Genomic DNA, 10009 nt, shown 5'->3' on the forward strand with positions numbered 1-10009 from the left:
CGCAATATGCATGTAGTTTTTAGAAAATTTATGTCTGAGATACAATCATGCCGAATTTCAAGTTGATGAGTCTTAAAATAACGGAGATATACGTCATTATTCTCTCGAAGTCGCCAGTTTATTTTTACTCGGACACTTACCGGTCGAAGGCTCACGATGGCTTTTTGTCTATGACAACAACAGTATCTAGACAAATGGAGAAACATTCGCACTTATCTTTGAAAATCTCACATCAAACGCACGCTACTTACATCCTCAAATTCCGATAAAATTCCTTAAATACTCTCCATACTTAAAGCTGAACACCGCTCGTAAATAGGCACCGTCACACAGATACCTGGTATATAAACCCTTCGATTTCGTTACACCCGATTACACACCTGAACCTCGTGGCCGACATGTAGTTTTCCTTTCGTGGTCTTTAGATTTTATGCATTTTTTTCTTATCTTATGTTCATTTTCTGTTCGTAAATAATGCATTGACCAATTTATTTGATGCTAGTATTCTCCTGGCTTCAACAAGTGCGTAAAATTTGATAATTTCATCGCGACCGGGTAACATGGCGAGGCAAATGGACGTCCACACAGGTGAGACCTCTACAGCGAAGTACTTTGAACTGTTTTAGAGGTCTGTGTCTTATATAAGGGTTGTAAGGACAGCAGTGATTAAAGAGAAAATGGCGGACAGTGCCTATCATACGAGCGGTGTTCAGCTTTAACTTTTATTCTGCAGCCACATCAACTTCTGACAAGGCCGGCCAGTGTGATAGATAATGTAAAACTCGATTTCATTGGTTAATATTCCTGATGGTCCAATCAGAATCAGTCTTTTTTAAAGACGTCAAAATGGTTGGCCCGGTCAGAAGTCAATGTGGTTGCAGAAAAAAGTTCAGTATGGAGAGTAATTAAGGAATTCTATCGGAGTTTGAGGATGTAAGTATATTTTAAATTTTAAGCAAAAAATTATATTCCACACCAGGATGTATAACAGATTCGCCTCTAGAGGCCTGACGTTATATATCCAAGTCTGAATAAATTATATGACGGATGCAAGGTGTCGATCAGTTCATAGCGATGCTCAAAAATAACCTGTCCTGCCGTAACAACGACTGCACAGCCACTGTCGTGACCAGGATTCCAACCTGGGTTGTCGCGGCCACAACGCGAAGTACTAACCACTCTACGATCACGGCCATATGAACAGGTTCTTTGAAATATCATTGGTGCATAATTGTATATTTTCTTTTATTAATATTCTTCTTTATTATTTTGTCTGTGAGCATGAGCTGTTCTTGAGAGGAACACAAAGGTGTGCGACAGTTGATGGGAAATCAAGTGTAATGCAGTAACTACAGGTAGTTTCGTTTATTTGTTGAATCTTGAAGAGCAATATGCTTGTGATCCTTTTATATGTTGATGAATCTTGCAAAGTGATTAAATTAGTTTTTAAGGTGGCAAAGAACACCTCCACCTTGTGACGTATTTTTATCGAAGTAAACAATAATTGAATAAAATGAAGTGTGTTTATATAAGTTGTTTCTTTCCTAATATTGTCGCCTTACAGCGTAGCGCAGTGAGTTAGAGGGTTTTCTACGAATCTGTAACTTATCAGTTTGAATTCTGCGGGGGGGGGGTTACATTTTTAACCTGTCCATTTTTTAAAAATTGATTTCAGTATTCCTTGCATCTGGCTATGCAAGTGTATATCATATATAAGCAGTAACGATTAAATAAATGGCGCAATTGTGAAATGGAGCAATGAAAATATACCGCTGTTGTTCCATGCATACTCAAAGGAGTAGCATGACTGTTATCCTTGAAAGTATACTTTAAGCGAAAAACTTATATTCAACACCTAGATATATTACATATTTGCCTCTAGAAGTCTGACGTTATATCCGGTTCTGAATAAATTATATGACCAAAAAATACACTGTAACGTGTCGATCAGTTCATAGCGAGGCTCAAAAAATATCCTGTCCTGCCGTAACAGCGACTGCACAGCCACTGCCGTGACCAGGATTCGAACCTGGGTTGTCGCGGCCACAACGCGAAGTACTAACCACTATACGATCACGGCCATATGAACAGGTTATTAGGAATAATAGAGTTATTCAATTGTATATTTATTAATATCTTTTTTGCGGGCGAAAGCTGTTTATAAGAGGGAACACAAAGGTGTGCGACAGGTGTAAAGGAACTACATGCACATGTAGTTATGTTTATTTGTTTAATCTTCAATAGTTATATGATTGTGATCCTCCAAAATGATATGACTAAAGCAAATTCAAACAAGATAAGACACCTTCTAGATCCGAAGTCTTTGCAGAATACTAGGTATCTTCTGGTCGAATATAGTCTTGACTAAAGAGCAGTACAATATCCATATCGGATTTGATCACGTGCCTGACTGCAATGATAACCCATAAAAGTCAAAGATTGACTTTTAAATCATGAAATTATCCTGGCTTCTTAATTATACACAATAATTATTATATGATGACAATCAGCATCTTTTCGTTTTTATATCCTTGAAAAAGGAAATGAATTATCGTGTTACCTTAAGGGTATTTTCTGCATTTTTATGTTTTATTGACCAATAACATCTTTTCTTATAGAAGTCCATACATCATATAAGTCATACTAAAATAAACAGTCACATAGACACAGTGAAAATAAAACTTGGGAAGCTCTAGGGTTAAAAGATCATAACTCTGCCGATAAATATCTGCAACAATTGCAAAAACGGGCCCAGGAAAATGCTAAGACTAATTGAATGGGTGGAGAGAACGGGGTAACACAGTGGGAATTCTTAATGGGATATAAAAACTGTTCTGTCGTAACAGCTACTGCACAGCCACTGCCATGACCGGGAATCTGTGAAGATTAAGTTGAAGAGAAGACAGGAGTTCACAATCAATTGATATCTTAAAGGGCATAGTCACGATTTTGGTCAAAATTATTTTTCCGATTTTAATGTTTACAATGCTTCAGTGAGGCATTTTTAATAGACAATCAAAATTTGATTGACATTTGTTGAGATATAAGCGAGTTACAGAGCTTACAATTCTTCGCTATGTAATCAAAGCTTTTGTTTACATGTTGGATGTTGAAGTGAAAATTGCAGTTTTAGACCTCAAATGAATGTGTTAATCGTTAGTAACTTTTTATTTATGCCTTAAAATGAATAAAAAGATAGACAAATCAGCTTGAAACAGATGTTTACTTGTATATTGAACCTATGTAAACAAAAACAGGGCACGAGCCTTGTTTACAAGACGAAGAATTGTGAGCCCTGTATCTTGCTTAAAACTCATCGACTGGCACCCAAATTTCATTTGATCATTAGAAATACATACCTAAAGCATTGTAGATAATAAAAACAGAAAAATAAAATTTGACCAAAATCGTGACCATGCCTCTTTAAAGCATATGAATTATCTTGTGAGAAACGTTTTAATTGTAACAATTTAACGTTCTTCTTTTCCACATACTTAGTTCTTAGACCAGGTTGGTTTTTTTTTCCTGTCATCGAATAACAAATATGTAATGTGATACTGGTGTAAAAATAGTGTTGTTCCGGTCATAACCGAAGTCGGGGCTGAATTTCCAGACATGAAGTATGAAGGACTGTCCCGAAATTCGAGAGAATCCTTAATACTTCATGTCTGCAAATTCAGCCTCAACTTCGGTTATGTATATGAAATATAATTTATGCGGCCAATGCGTCAGTCCAATTATCAAGACAAACCGAATATCTACCAAGATACTTATTAGTATCTGGCAAAGCATCAGCTGCATATTCCCAGATAATTAGAAGAAAAATGTGTTGCGTCAGTGCCATCTGTTACCTGTAACTTGTTTATCACTTAAACTGATGACAAGTGATGTGTTATCCTCACCATCTAACAACCAGTCCCATTTAGTCGTGTTTATTGCTGTCTTAAAAAGTTTCCTATGGGCTCTACTTTCCGATGCGTCTTGTTAGTAATTACGGTGTATCTGATTGCCAGCACCATCTAGAGTAAGACCACTCATTTTATACGATTACCAACAGCACTTGGTCCACTCTTTGTCTGACTTTTGTCTACCAATGGACCTTATCATCTTGTTGGCCCTGTTAGGTATAGTACATATATTTAATGACCAGTGATGTCTATCCTAGATAATCCAATTACAAACGGCATGTATTTCATCTGATAACCAATACTGTTCTTCAGTAGTGTTGACTAGATGTTGGTATTTAAGTTTTGAACGAAACAACATCACATGGGGAAATGATTTAGAGAGGAAGCATGGTGAGGATCGAATGACATGGACTCCATTGCTGGAAATATCACTGACTGATTTAGACCTTGTCCAGCATATGTAGGCGATAAGGTTATCATCATGCAACAAGAGAAGACATTGTATTCATACATGTACTAGGTTTTTTTTTTAAAATCTGATATATATTATTGCTGTTTAATATTCGGTAATATTATGCTTTGCTTATTGGTTGTAAACAGTAGTTTACGGATAGAAAACTATAGTTAACGACGTTTACCTATATTTCACATCTGTAAACAATAATTACGGGATCGTGTATGTTTCAGAAGTGTAAAACTATAATTAACACTGAAAACGACAATTTGCGATTGCAAAACATAGTTCACCTGATATATATATATAGTTTTACGATTTGTAAAACTACATACATGTATATGGCACGCCAAATTAACAAAAATGGGCTAATCATTGTATAACCACCGGGTTTGTACCGTTTTGTGGTATTTTCCGTACCGGGCGAATACTAGGGAATTAGTTCAACGCTCGCTGTATTGTCTACATTTATTACAGTTAATTACACAATCATATAAACCGTTACTCTTCACTCCGTACACATTAAAAAGGGGAAACTTGCTTTTTAATAATTCTAACTTAAGGTTAACCTACATATGAGAGTGAGGGAAATCATAACAGATTAGACGGACGACTTGTATCTTTACTCTTAACCTCTTACTATCGAACTCTAACTCTCTACTCTCTTCAACTAACTACTATCATCTATAAAACATATAATAATATTTTACTAGCGTGACCATCTAATTAATTGATATGTATAAATCATCCAATCAGAAAATATTTCTTTATCCCTAAACTGACCATCTCCATTGAAGGTAAACGCCCATTTATTCACCTGCATTAATCCGCTAATTGCTATGTAATTGCATTAATACTATTAGTGTCAAACACACATTTGTTAGCTGAAACCATTGTCCTTCAATCCTGCCTTTCTAATAAGTATATTTCCTAAAGCTACACTTGATTACTTTGATGTCCTATTTCTTTGTTACAGTTTAGACGTTTGATAAACGTTAATTTACATTGTATCACATCACAGTCAGGAGGAATTTCACGATAATATGTGACCCACAGAAAATGTACAAGTCGATCGGTATTCGTTTACAAGATTTATTAAAACTCCACAAACTTATTACAATATTCCGCGAGGTCGGAAGTCGGTGGTACGAGCGCCTTGACCGTCGCTCTCCAACTGCCGAATAATTGAACATGGCAACCAATAACATATAGATAACAAAACATTTTTAACAATAGAAAATAATAGAAAAGTAAATATAAAGAGTTACTTCAATAAACGGATTACTAAGATAAACTATTAGTTAATTAAGGTTGTCCAGACCAAAGTCACTCAACGCCAGTGACAGGGGAAAAGGTGTTATGTCCAAGGGGAACATTTCACACGGTGATATTTGCCTCTTCCTCCCTATGAACACGTCCCCGTGTTCCGAAGAAACGTACCGCTGTTGAACCTGGTACTTGTTCCTCCTCGGCCCATTCTGGAACTAGGTAGATAACATTTCCAATTGCTGGTAGACTCGAACCGTCCGTGAGCATGGGTCGAATTCACCGCAGCTTTACGAAAATGTCCCCTTGAATCACTTGTCTTTGCCTTTTCCTTTAGTTATTCCTCTCTGTCGCATATTATTCTGCTTAGGTGTTGTATTTGTTCTTCCAGCTCCTGAATTTCTTTGTCTCGCTTCTGTAATTCAGCCAGCACTACAAAATGGCGGTTTTTGAAGAACTTTGCTATTGTAGTATTGTGGTCAATATCTTCACGCAAAACGCTTATTTTCTGCTTTGCCTCACCCAGTTGATTCTAAGTAAGATCCTCATAGAATTGAGAGTCTTTAATCCTCGAAAAAGGAAGTTCTGAAGTAGAAAGCGTTTTTCGTTGAAAATTCTGATCCGGTCTCTGTCGTGTTGAATTTTCTTCTTTGATTTTCTTTTGTCTGTTTGTGTCGCACAATCTGCCCTCTGAGTATCTACGACTTTAATGGCGTGAACGTCACTTCGGCGGTTCATTTTCTGTGTCTTGCACATCCGCGCAAAATGTCCATTCTGTCCACATTTAAAACACTTATTAAACCGAGCAACACAATTCCAAACGTGATGAGCAAGTCCACACCTTCTAAAAGCAGGATTCTATTTATGTATAAAGTACTGCGTCGGGTAACTCACAGGCGTAGTCCACGCTGGTCCATACGAGCACTGGTTTGCAATACGTTGAATGTTTGATAATTGATCATAATACATGCATTATGTAAGTCACATTTTAAGCACGGAATGATGTATGACTTACAAATAATGCAAGTAATTTTCATATATGAAAGAAATGATTCTTCAAAGGTCTGGAATTATCGACCATAAAAAGCTATATAACGTAAAATCAATATTATAAGAAACCGACTATCTTGACCTTTCAAAATGATTTAAATACATTTATGCTTGTCGTGTTTTGATTATATACTTTTACTTACATATTATTCCAAGTTTATTGACATCAGAAGTTATTATTTACAATTTCAGATATCAATTCGGTCGCTCTGCGATCTTCTTGAACCCTTTTTATTCCTTATCGTCCTTTATCCATTAGCGAGAATTCCAAATCAAGGAAAGGAAAAACTTCTTGCCGGTTATAGCATGTATCAATGGCGACTGAAAACATCTCAAACGAGCTTCCTGAAATTAATCCTGACACATTGGGAGTGATATGAGAGATAGGCCGTATCAACAAGTAATATTGATGTTCTAAAAGTAGAACATACAGAAAGGAGAATGCCTCTGGTATTACAGGTTGATCGATCATCATATGTTTTATATAACTACAGAATCTTTTAAACTTAGACAAATGCGAGACACAAAAACAATTAAGGATAACGCATTTTAATAGAATTTGACCAGTGGGAAGAGAAATACGTTTCCAGCGTTGCGGAGCAGTTTTCACCCAATAGAAGCTTTTTCCCCGGAAAACTTGTTATATAGTAGCCTTTCCCCTGGGGGAAATCTATCATCTAGTAGTTTTTCCCCCATAGTAATGTTTCTCTTGCGCGTTTTTTGGTTCAGATTTTATAAAAATTATCAATTATATAAATTCCATTAGGATTAAATCAATGTGTGTACACCCCCAGTTTGCATGTTTACACGTATTTGCATTACTCTGTACAGATTGAATTTCGTTTTGCCGATTTATTATTTTTATACACAATATTGAAAATTGAACGTACGTATACGTTTATTTTTTTTTTAATTTTTATTTTATCGTAGGAAAAGGGCTGCTATTAAGTTTTTAGAAACATGTGTGTGAAAAAAAATAAACCGTAAGGAACATAACTCTTATAAGACGAAAACGAAAATTCCCGGCAAAACTCAACAAAATATCATTTCCTGAAAAAAATACGCAATTACGTCTGGAATCCGCTTACAGACCTCGCCTCTCCTACCCATGGCTGCCCAAAACATATTTGCTTTGTTACAATGAAAATCCATGTTTCATGTGACGTTGCGTTTAAACCCGAGTTAATTCTTCACAATGTGCGATGTGATAGCATCATTTCATGTAAACTGCGATTGGAAAAATAAATCACATGTCACTTTTCTACCATATTATATTCGTACATATATTTGTCAATAGCAATAATTTAATTTAAATACTGTAAATTCCTAATTAAACGCGAGGAATTAATATCCGCGTAAAATCGCGAGAAGCAAAACCCGCGGATTTTAAAATCTCACTTTCATTTTTCTGACAGATGAAAACTAACTGAAACGATGATAAAAAATTGGTGGTCGCGATTTTATAATTTCGCGGTTTGATGCAAAACGGTTGAATTAAGTACTCGCAAGAATAAGGAAGCTACAGTATACACTCCTTTTATTCAACAACCGGAAGTTTGAGAGATCGTAATATTGGCCATGATTTTCAACGATATGGGCATGCGGACAGGTCCAGAGATAAATCCAAGACAGACCCAATTGGACGATTTTGGTGACGGCCTTTTGTTTTGACCAGCACGAAGAGGACTAAATAAGGAAAAGAAAAACCCTCATATTTTCGACGTAAAATTTGATGCGTGGCCACTGGGTTTTTTTTTTTAACTTGCACTAAGGTCTCACGTTTTGTGAACCTAAAACGTAGGAAACTTTAAAAATAAAATTTATTTTTTGCGTCATATGTCGACCATGATTTGAATGGAACTACAATCGGTTAAGTAGAATGCTACTTATATATCAAAACCGTCAGAAGTTGAATTACTTTTCCTTGTTAATAGATCCCTAAAAGAAACAATTGTCGAGGAAAACCACTGTCAATCAGTTGTACCAAGTTTGTGACAAGTTTGAAGATATACCATCAAATGGGAAGTGCGTGGTATTGCCATATAATATGTAATTAATGTAGAACATGTTTAACAGCTTCTTGAATTCAATGAATGAAAAGGAATTTCTGGTGAGGCTCAATTTTGGAACCCTCTGATAAGTCTGGTTTCGATGTAAACTACTGTCGTTCAAACACAATGATTAGACAACATGGGATGAAAACAATTGCCGTTGCAGCACTATGTAGATGATAATGTTCTTTGCAACTGGCCATACATTTGTTAACCATCACATAAACAGTTCCAATGGAATATATGGCACAGATATAAGATGGAGAATGTTGCTGTTCCATACATACTCAAAGGAATAACATTTGTGTGTCTCCCTGCGAGGATATTTTAACTAAGCGATTCCAACGTTAGATGACTTGGGTACCAACCGGAAAGAAAAAGAGAGTAAGTCCAACAGAGACCTAGAGGAGATTAGTAGAGAAAGAAATGAGGGATTACAACTGGACATGGGGACATGTCCTAAAAAGGATCCAATACATAAACACATGGGATTCTCTGGTGACGGTCTTATGTGCTGACCAGCACGAAATAAGATATAAGTATAAGACCCTCGAATTTATAAAAATACGATTCGCTGCGTGGCCAACAAATGTAGGAAACTTTTTAAAATTTCGAATACGTTTTGAAAACGCAACAACAGTCGGGTAAGTAAAATGCGTTTAATGTATACCAAGAGTCGCAAGTTGAATTGTTTTTCTGTGTTAGTTGATCGATGCGAACACAATTGACGAGGAAAACAAGTCAATCAGTTATACCATATTCTGGTTTTCAAATCAGCTGGGAAAAGTTTGGTATTTTCATATAATATGATATGATATGTAGTTAATGATGAACCAATTTAACGCCTTCTTGAATTTATTGAATTGATGTGGTTTCTGGTGAGTCCGTGACTTAGTAATAAACAACATAATTAAGTTTGGTCTTGAACTGAAATATTGTCGTTCGTACACAAGGAATGTTGCAGAAAACATCGGAGGCAGACAATACACATTGCAGCGCGATTATTAGTATTTTAGCAGCAAAACTTAACAAATAAGCACAATTATAAGGTAGAGAAATTGCACTACCCAGATTGTGTTCATTATTATCAAAGGAGTAGCATTTTAGTTGAAATTCTTTCTTTCAAATCCCGAAAGTTTCACTGCAACAGCCCGTCTCTGTTGTGACTGTGCATCAAGGTGTAAAAGGATTGTGCTTATCATCGTGTTATTTAACTCATCTAAACCATAAAACATTCCTACGATAAAAGACACAATGGATTTGGACTTAACAAGATTTTC

The 10009-nt window shown here is 36.0% G+C and overlaps 1 non-coding gene across 1 annotated transcript; it reads right to left on the reverse strand.

Moving 5' to 3' along the window:
* Positions 1-2008: 2008 nt before the first annotated feature.
* Trnah-gug (transfer RNA histidin (anticodon GUG)) lies at positions 2009-2080 on the reverse strand. Its single transcript has one exon. It is a non-coding gene; the product is annotated as a tRNA-His (tRNA).
* Between the last annotated feature and the right edge of the window lie 7929 nt (positions 2081-10009).

This window comes from Crassostrea angulata, chromosome 6 (genome assembly GCF_025612915.1).
Source record: "Crassostrea angulata isolate pt1a10 chromosome 6, ASM2561291v2, whole genome shotgun sequence".
In the NCBI taxonomy this organism is placed as follows: Eukaryota; Metazoa; Mollusca; class Bivalvia; order Ostreida; family Ostreidae; genus Magallana; species Magallana angulata.